At 35.4% G+C, this 16,755-nt stretch overlaps 1 pseudogene; it reads left to right on the forward strand.

Moving 5' to 3' along the window:
* The first annotated feature begins 3,033 nt into the window (after positions 1 to 3,033).
* LOC120317749 lies at positions 3,034 to 13,578 on the forward strand (annotated as a pseudogene).
* Positions 13,579 to 16,755: the final 3,177 nt, after the last annotated feature.

The following is a 16,755-nucleotide window of genomic DNA, read 5'->3' on the forward strand; positions in this document are numbered from 1 at the left end:
GCCAGCTCCATACTAAAATCATTTGTACAACATTGTGTTTGTCTTGAAGAATGAGAATGAACAAAAAGGTAGGTATTGAGTTGTTGTGATACAGTGGTTAGGATGCAGTAATGCAGGCTAATTCTGCTGACTGCCGGCAGTTCGATTCTCACTGTCTCAAAGTTGACTCAGCCTTCCATCCTTCTCAGGTCAGTAAATTGAGGACCCAGATTGCTGAGGGCATTATGTTGACTCTGTAAACTGCTTAGAGAGGGCTGTAAGGCACTGTGAAGCGGTATATAAGTGCTATTGCTAGGGCAAATCATACTAGCAATGACGATGTTACCTAGTTTGGGTAATGAAAGATTTGCAAGAAAACAGCCATGCTCAGATAGTACCAAGGACCTCTCATAAATCATTCTCTTTTTTTCTTGCTTTAGACTTAGTTTGTCTTCCTTAGTTCACCTATCTCCCTATGAGAAGACAAAAGTGGATTTATTTTTATGGAAATGTTTGTCTGTCTTTGAACAAGTAAATGTTCAGGGGTCTTCCCCAAGAGCAAAATTCAAAAGATCAATACTCTTTTTTAAAATCCATAAAGTCACAGAAAATACCATGGCAAGTATGATCCTGATCTTTGTAGTTATAGATGCATCACAGCATTTAAATATCTTTTCCAAAGCCTTCACCTATACAATTCTGTAGCATATTTGGAGCACAGAATTTAGAATATCCGAAAGAGAATTGAAGGTCATCTAATTCAATGCCCTGCACAAGCAAGAGAGTTTATACCATTTCAGACAAATGGCTGTCCAGCCTCTTCTTGAAAGCCTCCAGTGATGGGGCACCTACATCTTCTGAAGGCAAGCCGTTCCACTGGTTGATTGTCGTCACTGTTGGGGAAATTTCTCCTTAGTTCTACATTGCTTCTCTCTTTGATTAGGTTCCATCCATTGGTTCTTTTTTTGCCTTCTGGTGCTTTGGAAAATAGTTTGCGCCTCTCATCTTTGTGGTAGCCTCTCAATTATTGGAACATTACTATCATATCTCCACTAGTGCTTCTTTTCACTAGATTAGATATACCCAATTCCTGCAACAGTTCTTCATATGTTTTAGCCTCCAGTCCCCTAATCATCTTTGTTACTCTTTTCTGTACTATTTCTAGTCTCAGTTTCTTGACTGCTTGTTCCTTTAGTGTTAAAATATCCTTTCTGTATATTGTAAAAGGCAGATGCTACCTATTTCAATTCATTTCAATTAAGCGGTCAAGAAAATCTGACTTTTCCCCCTGCCACTATAGAATATCTGGAATTTCCATAAATGATAGCCTTGGAATCCTAAAATAAAGACAGCAAGTTGGAAAGATGATGAAAAGATAGATAAAGATAGATTAAAAGATAGATTTTAAAAAACCCAATGGAGCAGAACAGTATGAGTTCCAGGGGGTGGTGGGTGAATTCACCATTCTTATTATAAAAACCACACACAAGATAAAACATGAAACGTATTTTACTTTATTTTTTTCAAATATCCCGACCCACTCTTGTTTCTTCTTTAATCCTTTGGAGGGTCTGTGTGTGTCAATAGTTTTCTATTTAACTTGCACTTTTATCTAGTTTCTAAAGGATTTTCAAATCACGTCCTGCAAATCTCTCCCTAATAGTTTGACCAATTCATCAAACATTTTGCAGGGAAATGGATTCTCAATCCATTGATTAAAATTAAATCTTTGTCCTGATTTCTAGAATTAGAGAAGTGTTGTAGTTTCAAACTTCCCAATTCTATTTCTCCACTATTTTCAAAACAGGTTCAGCATCAGTCACTTATTCTGCCACCCCCAAAAATAAAGTTGTTAATCAGACATATACAGAAAAAATTGCCAGGTTGCCAATGATTCGGTGGCAATTATATCCCTTAGGAATGACTATAATCACTCTATTATTCTAGAAGGCCAAAATATCCAACGTTCCGTACAAAAGGGAATAGGAATTTAGAAACAATAAATCTTTCAAGAGCCACTTGGAGGAAGGGAATGGTAATGCTGTCTCTATGAGATTCAAAGTTCTCTTCCTCTTTTTTGCTCTGCCAGAAGATAGACTCCATACACAGAGAGTCATAAAATTGATCTTCCTGGTGTTCCTGATGCACAAAGCAGTTACTCTGAGCTGCCCTGCAAGTAATGCTTTCCCTGTTCCACATGACTGGTATCAAACTGGTGACCTCGTCATCGGTGGGATGATGTCTCACATGATTTACCATTTCTATCAAACTCTATTCAAGCAACATCCTTTTCTCAACCTTTATGATTCACCAATGTAAAGATTTTCCTTTGAATTAACTGACCTTACGCACATGCCAAAGAATCGTTTATATGACTAATAGCTTTTTGTATAGAAAATCTAGAGTTTTTCATGTAACTTTAAGATTTTTTGTGTTTTGAAAGTTTTCTAGTGGTGACAGAAGAGGAAATTTTCTTTGTGTTTGGTTCATTAACAATGTTCTCATAAGAAAAGCCCATTTGATTGCATGGAGGTTATCAAAAAGAAGAATGCTAAAAAAAGAAATCAGTACTGCCACACTTCACAAATCAAAAATAAAGGTGCTTTTCAAAAAGGCATCTGGACTTCTTTGCTTTTTTTCTCTGAAGACGTTTCAGTAAAGTTCCTAGAAAACTAAGCCGACAGAGATACTGAACACTGAAGTTAACACTTTAGAAATTAGTATACCTTATGATGAATCAAAAATAGAAAAATATTAAAGGAAATAAATTGTATGCAAAGTATACTTGGACTGATTATAAAATTATTTAATGCTTCAATCAGAAACAGGTTTTCTGGTAGTCAGTTACAAATAATGACCATCCTAAAATAATTTGCAAAATTATAAATTATTATTTTGAAACGATGTGCTCAATCTATTTGCAGTGTAATAACCAAATTCTACCAACATATCCTTGCCTTGGCCTTTGCTGTGAAGGAGATCAATGAGGACTCCCAGATCTTACCTAATGTCACTCTTGGATTCCACATCTATGACAGTTACTACAATTCAAGGATGACCTATCGTACCACTCTGGATCTCCTTTTCAAATCCAAAGAATTTGTCCCTAACTACAAATGTGATAGCCAGAAAAATCTGATGGCTATCATTGGAGGATTAGGTTCTGATACATCATCTAATATAGCTGACGTTGTAGGTTTCTACAAGATTCCACAGGTAAGTATCGAGCGGATGAGCAGAAAAATATTGCACCTTATTGTTATAGCATAATTACTGACAATCAGCTATTTGGCTTAGATTTGTATTAAGATTAATACAAAATACAAAATTAATTTGTATTAATTTTTTAATAAAATTATTGAGTTTTATGGAGTTTGGGATAGAATAGGATCGGGATAAGGATTAAGGTTTAGGGTGGGGTTGGGATCAGGATTGGTGTTGGGGGAGGGTTGGTGTCAACATTGGGGTTATCCCCCAATAACATTTTCAATCTTTAGCAAACAGACTATTGTTTTAGTACATATGTTCAGTTAACAATAGTTGATATAGTAATAAGTAACTGTAATAAGTGTAATAAACAATAATCATAAACTATCAGTTAATTAATGCATATCATTCTTCTTATTAATATTCAAAATAACATATCACATTCATTTCTCACTAGTTCGTTTTCCTAACCATTGGTAAAAATTATCCCATGTTCTAAAATAACTGAATCTTCTTTCTCTTTAATCTCTGAAGTCAGTCTATCCATTTCTGCACATTCTAAGTTTTTCTTAATTAAAACCTCTTCAGTTGGTAAGTTTTCATTTTTCCAATATTGGGCAAATTCTATTCTCGCTGCTGTCAGTATATGCAATATTAAATATTCATTCTTCCTCTGATAATTAGGTCTTAATATTCCTAACAAAAACAGTTCTGGTTTAAATTCTATCTTTCTTTTAATCATTTTTTTCCAACCATGTATGTATCTTACCTCAAAACTTTTTTGCTTTAAGGCATGTCCACAAGATATGATACTAAATTTGTTTACTTTTGTTTACATTTACCTTTTATCTTTGTTTACATTTCCAGCAATTATTTGAAGTTTTTTTAAACATTTTCGCTAATCTTACTGGTGTCATATGCCATCTGTAAACATTTTATACAAATTTTCTTTATATGAAACTGCTTTAGTCAATTTGATATTTCTATCCCATAGTTTTTGCCAATCTTCTAAATCTATAGAATGTCCAAAATTTTTGGCCATGCTATCATTGTTTCTTTTACTTGTTCTTTTTCTATCTTTAAATTTAGCAGAAATCTATAGAGTTTCTTAATCAAGTTCTCATCTGTTTTTAACAATATTTGATCAAGTTCTGTCTTTTCTTTATAAAATTCTATTATTTTCACATCTTTTTCATATCTTGTTTGGATTTGTAAATATGGCCGCCAGGGTAAGTCAATACATTGTCATTGTAATTCTTGTCTGTCTTTCAATTTTCCTTCGTTCCTTCAATTTTCCTTCGTTCCTTCGCAAATATCTTTATAAGTCATGACTTTATCATAGTTAATTAAATTTGGGTAAGCAAAAGCTTCCATTGTTGAAAGTCATTCAGGTAGCTTAATATAAATTTTCTCTTTTATTCTTTCCCATTCTAAAAGAAGAGCATTGCTTATGAAATAGTTTTGGAAATATCTGTGTGTTTTATTCTTCCTGTACCACAGGAAGGCATGCCAACCAATTTGTAGGTCATGCCCCTCTAAGTACTATAGTCTTTTGTTTCTCAGCATTATCCATTCTTTAAGCCATGGTAAAATAGCTGCTTGATAATATAGTTTCCAGTCCGGGACTCCAAATCCTCTACTATCTTTAGCTTCTTGTAGCATTTTCACTTTAACTCAAGCTTTTTTCCCTTGCCAAATGAATCTCAATATTGTTGCATTTATGTCATCAAAAAAGCCCTGTCCCAGTTTTACAGGAATCATTTGAAATAAGAATATTTTCGGTAAAATATTCATTTTCACTATAGTTATTCTTCCTAGCAATGACAGTTGGATATTTTTCCACTTTTCCAAGTCCAGTTTTATTTGTTTTAACAATCTTTCATAGTTGTCTTCTTTTAATGTTGCACATCTTGTTGTTCTGTAGATTCCTAAGTATTTAACTTTTTTTAACTATTTGCAGATTTATCTTTTTTATAAGTTGACTTTTCTGTTTATCTGTTAAGTTCTTTGTTAATACTTTAGACTTTTCTTTATTTATTTTCAAACTCGCCTCTTCTCCAAACTTTTCCATTCTCACCAACAGTTTAGTAGTTGTTCAAGATGCTCCTTCAAAATAAAAACCAAATCATTGGCAAAAGCTTGTAATTTATATTTTTGATCTTTTATCTCCAATCCTTTAATTTCTATATCTTGTCTAATCTTTCTAGTCAGTACTTCCAATGTTTGTATAAGTAACAATGGGGATAGTGGACATCCCTGTCTTGTAACTTTTTTGATATCAAAATTTTCTATGTAGTCTGCATTTAAGATTAATTTAGCCATTTGTTTATGGTAGATTGTTTGAATTGCATTTATAAAGTTTTTTCCAAAGTCCATTTCCACCAACTGCTGGAACCTAAAATGCCAGTTCAGATTATCAAATGCTTTTTGCGCATCAAGAAATATTAATGCCATCTGTTTCCCTGGATGATTTCCATAATACTCTAAAACATTCAAAATCATTCTTAAGTTATTTTTTATCTGTCTTTTAGGTAGGAAGCCATTTTGGTCTGTGTGTATAAATTCAGTCAAGAATTTCTTAATTCTTTCTGCCATTTTTGAGGCAAAGATTTTATAATCCACATTTGGTAGCGATATTGGTTTATAGTTTTTTATTTATGTAAGGTCAGTATCTTCTTTAAGTATTAAAGTAATATTAGCTTCAGACCATGACTTTGGTATTTTATTCTCCAAGAAGATTTCATTACACAATTCTTTCAACGTTGGACTTAATATATCTTGTAATGCTATATAAAATTCTGCGGGAAGTCCATCTGGACTCAGAGTCTTATCCTTTTTTGCCTTTTTATGGTTTCTATAATCTCCATCATGGATATTTTTCCATGTTGTATATTTTGAACAATCTCCGGGATTTTTGGCAAGTCTAGTTTATTTAGGTACGACTGAATTTTTTTCTTTAGGAACTTCCTCTGCCTTATAAAGTGTCTCATACTAGTCTTTAATGATTTTTTTCATTGCATCATTTTGAAACTGTAATTCTCCTTTTGAATCTAGTAGCTTATTTATCATTCTTTTTCCTTTTTCTTTCTTCAATCTATATGGTAACCATCTCCCAAGCTTATTACCACTACAAATGTGATAGCCAGAAACATCTGATGGCTATCATTGGAGGATTAGGTTCTGATACATCATCTAATATAGCTGATATTGTAGGTTTCTACAAGATTCCACAGATAAGTTTGGAGTGAATGAGCAGAAAAATTCTGCACCTTCTTGTTATAGCATAATTACTGACAATCAGATATTAGGCTTAGATTTGTATTAAGACATTCTGTATACCTTAAGGTATAATACTTATCACTCTTTTCTGAAATTACAATGCCAATCACAGAAGTGAGTATCCACGGACATGACATAACTAAAGAAAAATTTGAATGTAGTATTCATTGGTCCTGTTCAGACAATTGAACTATTATAATGCGTTTGAAATAATTCCTAGAAATTCTATACTATATTAATATTTCAAAAGAAATAGAGGAAAACTCCTTCTTTGGATATTTTTTACAGGAAAACTAGATCCAGAAAGATCAGATTTGAGCTAAAACTCAGCAGAATATTACTCTGCTTTCTTTTAGCTGACATATGGCTCATTAGCCCAAGAGGAATTGCAGACCAGTAAGTTCTCTTCACTTTGTTTCATGATCCCAAAAGAGGAACATCAATACATTGGGATTATTCAACTGCTTCATCACTTCAGTTGGACATGGATTGGGATTTTTGCTATGGATAACAACAATGGAGAACGTTTCTTACAAAAAATGCAGCCCATACTTTCACCAAATGGAATCTGTTCATCATTTGTAGAAAGGCTGTCAGAACTATTCCACATAGAACAATATACAAAACTTTATCACATAATCTCAAATATTTTCACTAATTTGAGGAATAGCAACACCACTACATTTCTTGTCTATGGAGAATCAGGGACAATTATGTGTCTCAGAGCTATCATGTTTGTAGCAGATCCTGAAAGCATTGAAACTGCATCGTTTAGAAAGGTGTGGATCATGACTGCACAGATTGATTTTGTGCTCTCAGGCTTTCAAGTCATGTGGGATCTCCAGATGTTTCATGGGGCTCTTTCCTTCACTGTTCATTCAAGAGCAGTTGTAGGTTTCAAGGAGTTTCTTCAGACCATAAAACCTCATTCAGGCTACAGAGATGGTTTTCTGCAGGATGTTTGGGAACAATTACTTGATTGTTCATTCTCAAAATCAGAGTTACAAGAAATGTCCAGTATGCAGTGTCCGAGAGAGATAAAGCTGGAGGATCTTCCTGGGCCTGTGTTTGAAATGGAAATGACTGGACAAAGCTACAGTGTCTATAACGCTGTTTATGCTGTGGCTTATGCTTTGCAGGCTCTATTCATGTCAGGGTTCCATAAGAAAAAAACAATAATGGGTAAAAAAACTGACCTTCTATATCTGCAGGCTTGGCAGGTATTCTCTCTGCATTCGACATTTCTTTTATTTCAATGAGCAGTTTGGTCTAGAATTACCATTTGAACCTATGGCAGAAAGTCTTAATATTTTCTGCTTATAGAATCCAGTTAAGTAGAATAGAATAGAATAGAACAGAACAGAACAGAACGGGACGGGACGGGACGGGACGGGTCGGGATGGGATGGGATGGAATAGAGGATAGGGAAAAGGATAGAATGATGGAACGGAATGGAACAGAATAGGGGATAGGGAAAGGGAAAGGGATAGAATAATGGGATGGGACGGAATGGAACAGAACAGAACAGAATAGAATATCTTTATTGTCTCTTTAAATGTACACTAATTGGCATACATTAAAATGAAAATTCATTGCTCTCAAAGTGTCACCAGCTCCAATGTACACTACATAAATATGACCTAAAAAATTCCATATGCCCACATACCCACATATAGTCTATGACACAGAGAAACAACACAGTGTAGATTGGATGCATACATGTACATGACAAGAAAAATTTAGATGTGAACATCAAGAAACTACAAAATATTGTTAAGTAACACCGTTGTTAAGTGAATTTGGCTTCCCCATTGACATTGCTTGTCAGACTATGGTGAGGGTCCTAAATCTAAAAAAAAAGTCATAATTTTTTTTTCAGTGCCATCGTAACGGACATTAAACAAACTGTTGTACATAGAGGACTATCTGTATTATCTTTATAACTCTCTCTCATTCTCTTTCACATAGCTCCATCCATTTCTACATGGCATTTCTTTTAACAATTCAGCTGGAGAGAAAGTGATCCTGAATGAGAAAGGAGAAGCAATGGGGGGATTTGACATCATCAACCTGATCACGTTTCCAAATCGGTCTTTTCAAAGAGTTAAAGTCGGAATAATAGATCCAAGTGCTCCAACAGGCAAAGAATTATTCATTGATGATCGTTTGATTGTCTGGCACCCAGCTTTTAATCAAGTATGGATTCATTTAATGGATGATATCTTGAACTACCCGTGTTTCCCCGAAAATAAGACTGTGTTTTATATTAATTTTTGCTCCAAAAGATGCATTAGGGCTATTTTTCTGCTTAGGGCTTATATTCAGGGAAATACAGTACTAAATGCATCTGGCTGACTGAAGATCTTAACTGGGGGTTATTTTTGAGGTGGGACTTATATTACGAGCGTCCTGAAAAATCATGCTAGAGCGACTTCTAGTTTGCTGGCCCAGCCGCTGCAGCTGGTTGGAAGGCGACTCCGTCTTCCATATCCGATTTTCCTTTGCCAGGGGACTCTGGAACGAGTCGAAAGTCACCCTGTAAAGGAGACGAGCAAGGAGGGGACCCCCGCTTGATCGGGAGAGGGCGGCAGCCCTTCCATTTGATCCGGGGCAGCCCTCCAAACTGGCAGAGAAAAGACCAGCCATAGCAATATGGCTCGTCATTAGGCTGCAGACAGACAAAGTCAAATCTTCTATCAAGCACTTTGAAAGCAATGCGGATGAAACTGGGTGAGATCTCATCTTCTGTTTACCCCAAGTTCCTTCTTTTCCTGTAAAGGCTGTTTGAAGTATCTTCCCTCTGTGAGGAGAGAGGGAAGGGAATTTCTATCCCACCTTCTAAGAATAGTGGCATCTGACTACCCAGGGGAATCAAAGCGTTAAAAAGAACAACTTTAATCTAATTGGATTTATATTTCTTTAAACTTGGGGACCAACATTTTTTTCTCTATTTTTATTGGAGACTTTTGTTTTTATCTACAAAAAAGAAATAAAATTGGGAAAAAGAATTAGAAAAATTCAGGACTTAAAAAACTCTAAAGGGCATCGGTGACATCTTGTGGTGAAGCTTGGTATTGCAATTTGTTATTTCCTAAAAAGAGACTTGGCTCACAGCCCAGACCTTAGATAAGACCTTCTTGACCTTGGTACCATCTGTGAAAGTCTTAGCTGCAAAAGAACAGCTGGGCAGCAAAATTGGCCTACTTGAACTGTGAATGCAAACCTTTACTGACTTTTCCTTAACAAATAACATTTACTACAAAGACTATTTACAAATAAGTGAAAGAGATGGATGGAAACCAGGAAAAGATTCTTTCTATGTTGAAAGCAATACATGAAACCATTCTTTTAGCTTGTGATAAAATAAGACCTAAAATAAAAAATCAAGACGCCAGCTTAGATGCACAAAGCCAAATTTTGACTACAACCAAAGAACTAACAATGCAGAAGATAACAGAAGAAGCGAGACAACCAAATATTAAGACAGAGGACTCAATTGACCAGCTGAATGGAAAATCCAGAAAAGGAAATGACAACATTGAAAATGGAAATGACTTATTTAAATCAGAAGAAATTTGAGGAAGAAGTAGAACAGATTAAATTGAAGACAAATATATTAGAGCAAACAAGGGGAACTGGAATAACAGGGAGACAATTTAACAAATACAAATGGACTAGTCCTTCCCAAAAACTGGCAATCAAATGGTCTCCTTTAATTCAAATAACATATGTAAGAATAGAGGGAGATTTAAGGACACTGATATGGAAGCCTAGTTGACAAAGGAAGAAAGCTAGAATGAGGTTGAAAAAACTGGAATTTTGACTCATTAGAGGGGATTTTATATTGCCAATTAGTGGGTTAAAGGGAGATGTTGAGACAAGGGGAATTTTAGTTATTAGATTTCAAATATTTGGAAACCAGTTGAAAATAAGGATTTTATTGGTTTAATATTTAAAAATTAGACTTAAAAGGGGAAAGAAAATTAAATATTATAAATGTGTTTGATTTATTGATTAACCCAGGCAATATATATAAAAATGGTTTTGATTTATTAAAGGGGATATTGTGTTATTAAGTAGATGATTTAATACGGTGGGAAATAGATAACTCTTAGGAAATAGAACAAGATTATATTTAAATAGATAAAATGTGTATTTTGGATATTATAGTTTATATGAAGTGAAATAAGGGAAATTTTGGTTACTGAAAAACTGAAAATTATAAATATCAAAGGTTAAATTGTAATATTGATAAGAAATTAAAATTGAGTAAAAATCAATAACAGGATATGGATTGTTCTTATTGAGTTGATATAATTAGAATTGTACTAACCTCAATATGAGACAATAATTATTAAGGGAAAAAGAAGAAATGTTTGATGTTTTAGTCTGAGATTTGCACTAAGATTTTGTTATTCAGCTATTGATTAACCTAGTCATCACATTGCTTTTTAAATATTCAAATGTAAAATTGGAAAATTAATAAAATATATATAAAATCATGCTAGGGTTTATTTTCTGGCTGGGTCTTATTTTCAAGGAATCAGGATATTATGATCCCAGATAGAGGCCTTGGTCTCCTTAACAATACTGACCAAAGCCTCTTTGGAAATCTAATTTCAATGTGTGTAAGAAACAAATGGCATACTTTGAACAAATGTGGATCACAATCGGACATTTATCAAATAGACAAAATGATGTTACAATGTAAAAGTCTGGATTTCATATTTGGTTCCCTTGCAAATCATTGGAGTTGCATCATTTCCATAACATTGTCATCATGCATATTTATTTACTCACAGTGCCTTTTTCAGACAGGCCCTTTGGTCATCGTTATAATTTTAACTAATTTTAATGTGTAATATAAATCCAGCTAGCTAATATTCACTAGCTATTTGGGAAATAAAGAATTATTTTCCCCAATAAAAAAGAAAAAACAACAACTCACAAATGAAGGCAAATATATGTGGCTGAGGATAATATTGAAGAAACTACTCTGAGTCAGTCACTGGTCAACCTTTGGTCCTGGTGACTGATTCAGACTGAATCCTGCAGATTAATATATATATTTTTAATTCTCCCTTTGCCAAAACCTTTTATGTTTATCACCAGGTTCTTCCAAATTCTTTGTGTAATGACCACTGTTCCCCTGGATACTGGAAGAAGGAGGCTGAAGGAAAACAATTTTGTTGCTATGACTGTGTTCCATGTACAGAAGGGAAGATTTCAAATCAAAAAGGTAGGTTAGATATTCCATCAAGTTTTCATTAGATTGATTTAAGCAAATGAAGAGGTGCGATGGCTCAGTGGCTTAATGATGCTGAAGGTCTTTGCTATAGTTGTTCGAGTCCTAGCACTGTGTGGAAGGGTGAGCTTCCATCACTTGCCTCAGCTTCTGCCCACCAAGCATTTCAAAAGCATGTTATATGTGAGTAGATAAATAGGTACCACTTTGGTGATTAGAATTCCGCTGGCACTGGGCTTCCTGTTTCAATGTTCAGTTGCAAAGCAGCTTTGATGGAGGGACAAGGCCCCCAGATGATGCTGCAGGAAAGCTGCTCACATTTTCTTCTGATACACAGCTCGTTTGCTCCATGTGGCACACTTTGGAAAGTACACAAGTGTGAACCAAACAAGTTAGCAGTCTTAGGCAGCCAGACTACTAGTCTGCATACTCTCCTGGCTAATGTAACATCACCATACACTAAATAAATAAATAAATTTAAGCAAATTATAATACATGGCCTTAGTGTGCACATAAATAATACTACGTCTTATTCAAGACAAATATTCATTTTTATAGCTGTGATTCACAATCTATTGTTTAGGTTTCAAAGTTTGTCAGTACACTCTATTACTAGAGACTTACATATATCTTCATAGTTTTCTTTTCCATGTTTTGGACAAAATGTGAAAAGTCCAAATGGAAATTGTAATAAATTTTAAAATGATACCAAGGGTTGCATTCCAAAGAATAATTGTCCTTCCATTTCTGCTTTCTTTTATGCCAATCCTAAATTTTCCATCTGAGGAAAAACTGAATTTTCATAGAAACATGATCGATCTGGTAACCAGAGGAAAGAACTCAAAAGGAATAACAACTAGCACCCATTCAGAAACTAATTTGAATAATATGGAATGACAAATGATGACAAATTATTTGATTTTCCTTCCAGATATGGATGACTGTTTCGAATGTTCAGGAGACCATTATCCAAATAAAGAAAAGAAAGGATGTATCCTGAAACTGCTGGTATTCCTAACTTTTGAAGAAACCTTAGGAATTGGTTTAGCCTCAACTGCTCTTGGTTTCTTATTCTTCACCTCTTGGGCACTTGGAACATTTATTAAATACAGGGATACTCCCATTGTCAAAGCCAACAACCGGTCCCTCACCTACACCCTTCTTGTCTCTCTTCTGCTCTGTTTTCTCTCCTCTTTGTTGTTCCTCGGCCAACCTGACAAGATGACCTGCCTTCTCCGACAACCAACTTTTGGCATCACTTTTTCAGTGGCCATTTCTAGTGTACTGGCCAAATCCATCACTGTGGTTGTGGCTTTCATGGCCACTAAACCAGGGTCTCAAATGAGGAAATGGGTGGGGAAAAGATTGGCCTTTTCTACTGTACTTTGCTGTTCTCTCTTGCAAGTATGTATTTGTACCCTTTGGTTGTCAACATCTCCACCATTCCCTGAGTTGGACATGCATTCAGAGCTCCAAGAAATTATTTTACAGTGCAATGAGGGGTCAGCTTTCTTTTTCTACTGTGTCTTGGGCTACATGGGTATCTTAGCCATTGCCAGCTTTATTGTGGCTTTTCTTTCCCGTAAATTACCTGACAGCTTTAATGAAGCCAAGTTCATCACCTTCAGCATGTTGGCTTTCTGCAGTGTATGGATTTCTTTCTTTCCAGCCTATCTGAGCACAAAAGGCAAAGCCATGGTAGCTGTGGAGGTCTTCTCCATCTTGTCCTCCAGTGCTGCATTACTGGGATGCATATTTTTGCCAAAGTGTTACATCATTGTTTTACGGCCTGAATTAAACTGCAGGGAGCAACTCATAAAGAGGAATTAACACATCATGTAATATTGCTGGCTTTGAGAAATTGCTGATAGAAAAAGAAGACAAAGACTGTTTGCTGTCCATAAGAGACATGTAGAAGTCATTATTTCTGACAACACTGATGGAGAATTATCCTGATCATTACAATTTATTATGGTTGCCAATTGCAAAAGAAATGCTCTTGCTGCTGCATTTGCAATCATTCTCCAAGATTCTTCAATTGAACACCTTCTGTCTTTCAAGATAGCAAGACATTGAGAATCCAGATGTCTTGTTAGGAGATTAGAGATATTGAATCAGATCGTATCCAATGTTTGTAGTTTACTTGTTTATTTATTTAGAAAATTTATATAGCCCCCTACTCACACAGTGACTCTAGGAAGCTTACATGCAATAAAATACAATATAGAAATAAAAATAAAACAATAACCCCCATGCCACTCACATGGTGACCACACACAGTCAAATAAGCCATTTGATCAGCTCCATTCCACTCTATGTTCCCCAGACCCACTGACAAAACCAAAGAGTGTCAAGTTTCTGAAGGGATGATATTCTAAAGGGAGGGAGTCAACACAGAAAAGTCCTTTCTTCTGGGTCCCGCCATATGTACCTCCTTATATGATAGGACATTGTCATAGTTATGGTTTTATGTTTTCAATTCATAAATATAGCAAAAGGGGAAATCAATTGATGAACATGTATTTAACACGGTATCAGAGGATATCTGTTTTGGATTGGTCTGGGGTCTTTGAAATGTGAATATTATAGAGTTTCTGAAATATAAATGCATTTTTTTAAAACAATCAAGCTCACTCTCTATTCATCAATCTATTTCCACTATAACTTATTTTTTTAATAATGCAAAAAGAATTAGTGAAAGGAAATTAAATGTATTCTTACTTCCATCTCATCCTTTACAAGAAGTTTATGCTGGCCAATTGCCATCATAAAGAGTGATTTGATTTGATCTTTTCCAGTTTTAGCTTTATCATTTTTGTGTCAAGGTTTCGACTGATGATCCCAACAAAATAAGCACAGCTAAGACTTTCCAATCTCTAATGCAAAACTTTATTGAGCACACCATTTCGGCACAGATGAATAGAAAACCAGCTCTGGTTATCTGGTGCCAAAATAAGTACATTAAAGTATAGAATCTCCCTCCCCCCCTATTAGGTCACATTATCCAATAAAGTGTCAGACAATTGTTATGAGAGAGTGTTTCAGTTCTCAGTAAACAGTTCTTGGACAACCTTGGTTCTCACAGCTTGGCAGTCCAATGTCTGAAACCTGCATTTCATTTTTCCTTCCCCCCCCCCGAGTTTGTTGGCAAGTTAAAAAGCAGTAATGGATACAGAAGCATAAGCATTCTTCACAGCTTGACATTTTGATTCTTTTAAATAATTATTATAGAATGATTTTAACTAATGATTGTCTTACTTGTGTACTGGATTTTTGCATGCTGTCCAGAGTCACTTGCCACCAGATGCGCAGCCACATGAAGTTGCTAAATTAATAAATTAGTTCTTTTAATAACTAATTTATTAATTTAGCAACTTCATTTGGCAAGTGACTCTGGACAGCATGCGAAAATCCAGTACACAAGTAAGACAATCATTAGTTAAAATCATTCTATAATAATTATTTAAAATAATATCATGGCAATATCCATTAGAAGTGGAGGTATGATTAAATATAGTTTTATAAAACCTGATTAACATGCAGCAACCATCCTTAGAATTAATAAACAAGATCCTGATGTTTATGTAGATTTTGCTTCTCAGGATCAACAACTAACAATAAATGTCTAAGGAGATTCTTACTCATCCAGGTCATGGTTGTCCCAAAGGTGATTTTTCAAAAGGCAACTGGACTATCTTCATTTTTCCTTGAAGATGTTTCACTTCTCATCCAAGAAGCTTCTTCAGTTTTGACTCTGACCAAGAACCAAAGAAGCTGTTTGGATGAGAAGTGAAATGTCTTCAAGCAAAAACAAAGAAAGTCCTGCTGCCTTTTGAAAAATCACCTTTGGGACAACCAACAACAAATGAACCAGCACTCAGGAATTATGTTGTAAGGTAAGGTAGCAATGAAAGTTTCAGAGAAGACATTCAAGTGTCCTCATGTGACAATATACATGAAGATAAGGATTCCCTGGAGGAACACACAACCTACTGAAACACAGTCAGGGAAATTCTGACAGTCACACCCAGCAACCACAATTTTTCTTTTCTTTGAGTATCAGTTCAATATTTCCTACTCTGGTATGTGGCTTTGGAGTTCTCTGCTCAAAAAGGATTCCTGCACTCACTCAAAAGTGAGATATTTGATCTGAGAGCCAGTTGGGTATATCTAGTCTAATGAAGAGAAGGACTAGGGTGACATGACAGCAGTGTTCCAATATCTCAGGGGCTGCCACAAAGAAGAGGGAGTCAAGCTATTCTCCAAATCCCCTGAAGGCAGGACAAGAAGCAATGGATGGAAACGAACCAAAGAGAGAAGCAACCTAGAACTAAGGAGAAATTTTCTGACAGGTAGAACAATTAACCAGTGGAACTACCTGCCTACAGAAGTTGTGAAGGCTCCAAAACTGAAAGTTTTTAAGAGGAGACTGGACAGCCATTTGTCTGAAATGGTTTCAGATTTGACAGTCAGTTTGGTCTAGTGATTTAGGCACCAGGTTAGGTTAGAAAGTGGGAGGCCACTTTAACCATGAAAAACAACTGGGTAACTTTGAGCCAGTCATTCTCTCTCAGCCGAACCCACTTTCTTACTGTGCGAGGAAAACAGGAATAACATAACAATGTTGGAAGAGACCTTGGAGGTCATCTAGTCCAACCTCTTGCTCAGGCAGGAGACCCTATTCCATTTCAGACAAGTGGTTGTCCAATCTCTTCTTAAAAACTTCCAGTGTTGGATCACCCACAACTTCTAGAGGGAAGTCGTTCCACTGATTAATTATTCTCACTATCAGGTAATTTCTCCTTAGTTCTCAGTTGGTTCTCTCCTTGATTATTTTCCATCCATTGCTTCTTGTCCTGCCTTCAGGTGCTTTGTGGCTGCCCTTCAAATATTGGAAGATTGCTATCATATCTATCATATGCTATCATATCATATCATATATCATATATCTCATATCATATCTACCATATGCTATCAGAGGAGGAGGAGGATGTGTAAAATATCCTCTCTGCCTTTAAAATAATACAAGTCAGGACACAAATAAA

Source organism: Crotalus tigris, unplaced genomic scaffold (assembly GCF_016545835.1).
Source record: "Crotalus tigris isolate CLP2741 ecotype Arizona unplaced genomic scaffold, ASM1654583v1 scf7180000019817.510193, whole genome shotgun sequence".
Lineage (NCBI taxonomy): Eukaryota > Metazoa > Chordata > Lepidosauria > Squamata > Viperidae > Crotalus > Crotalus tigris.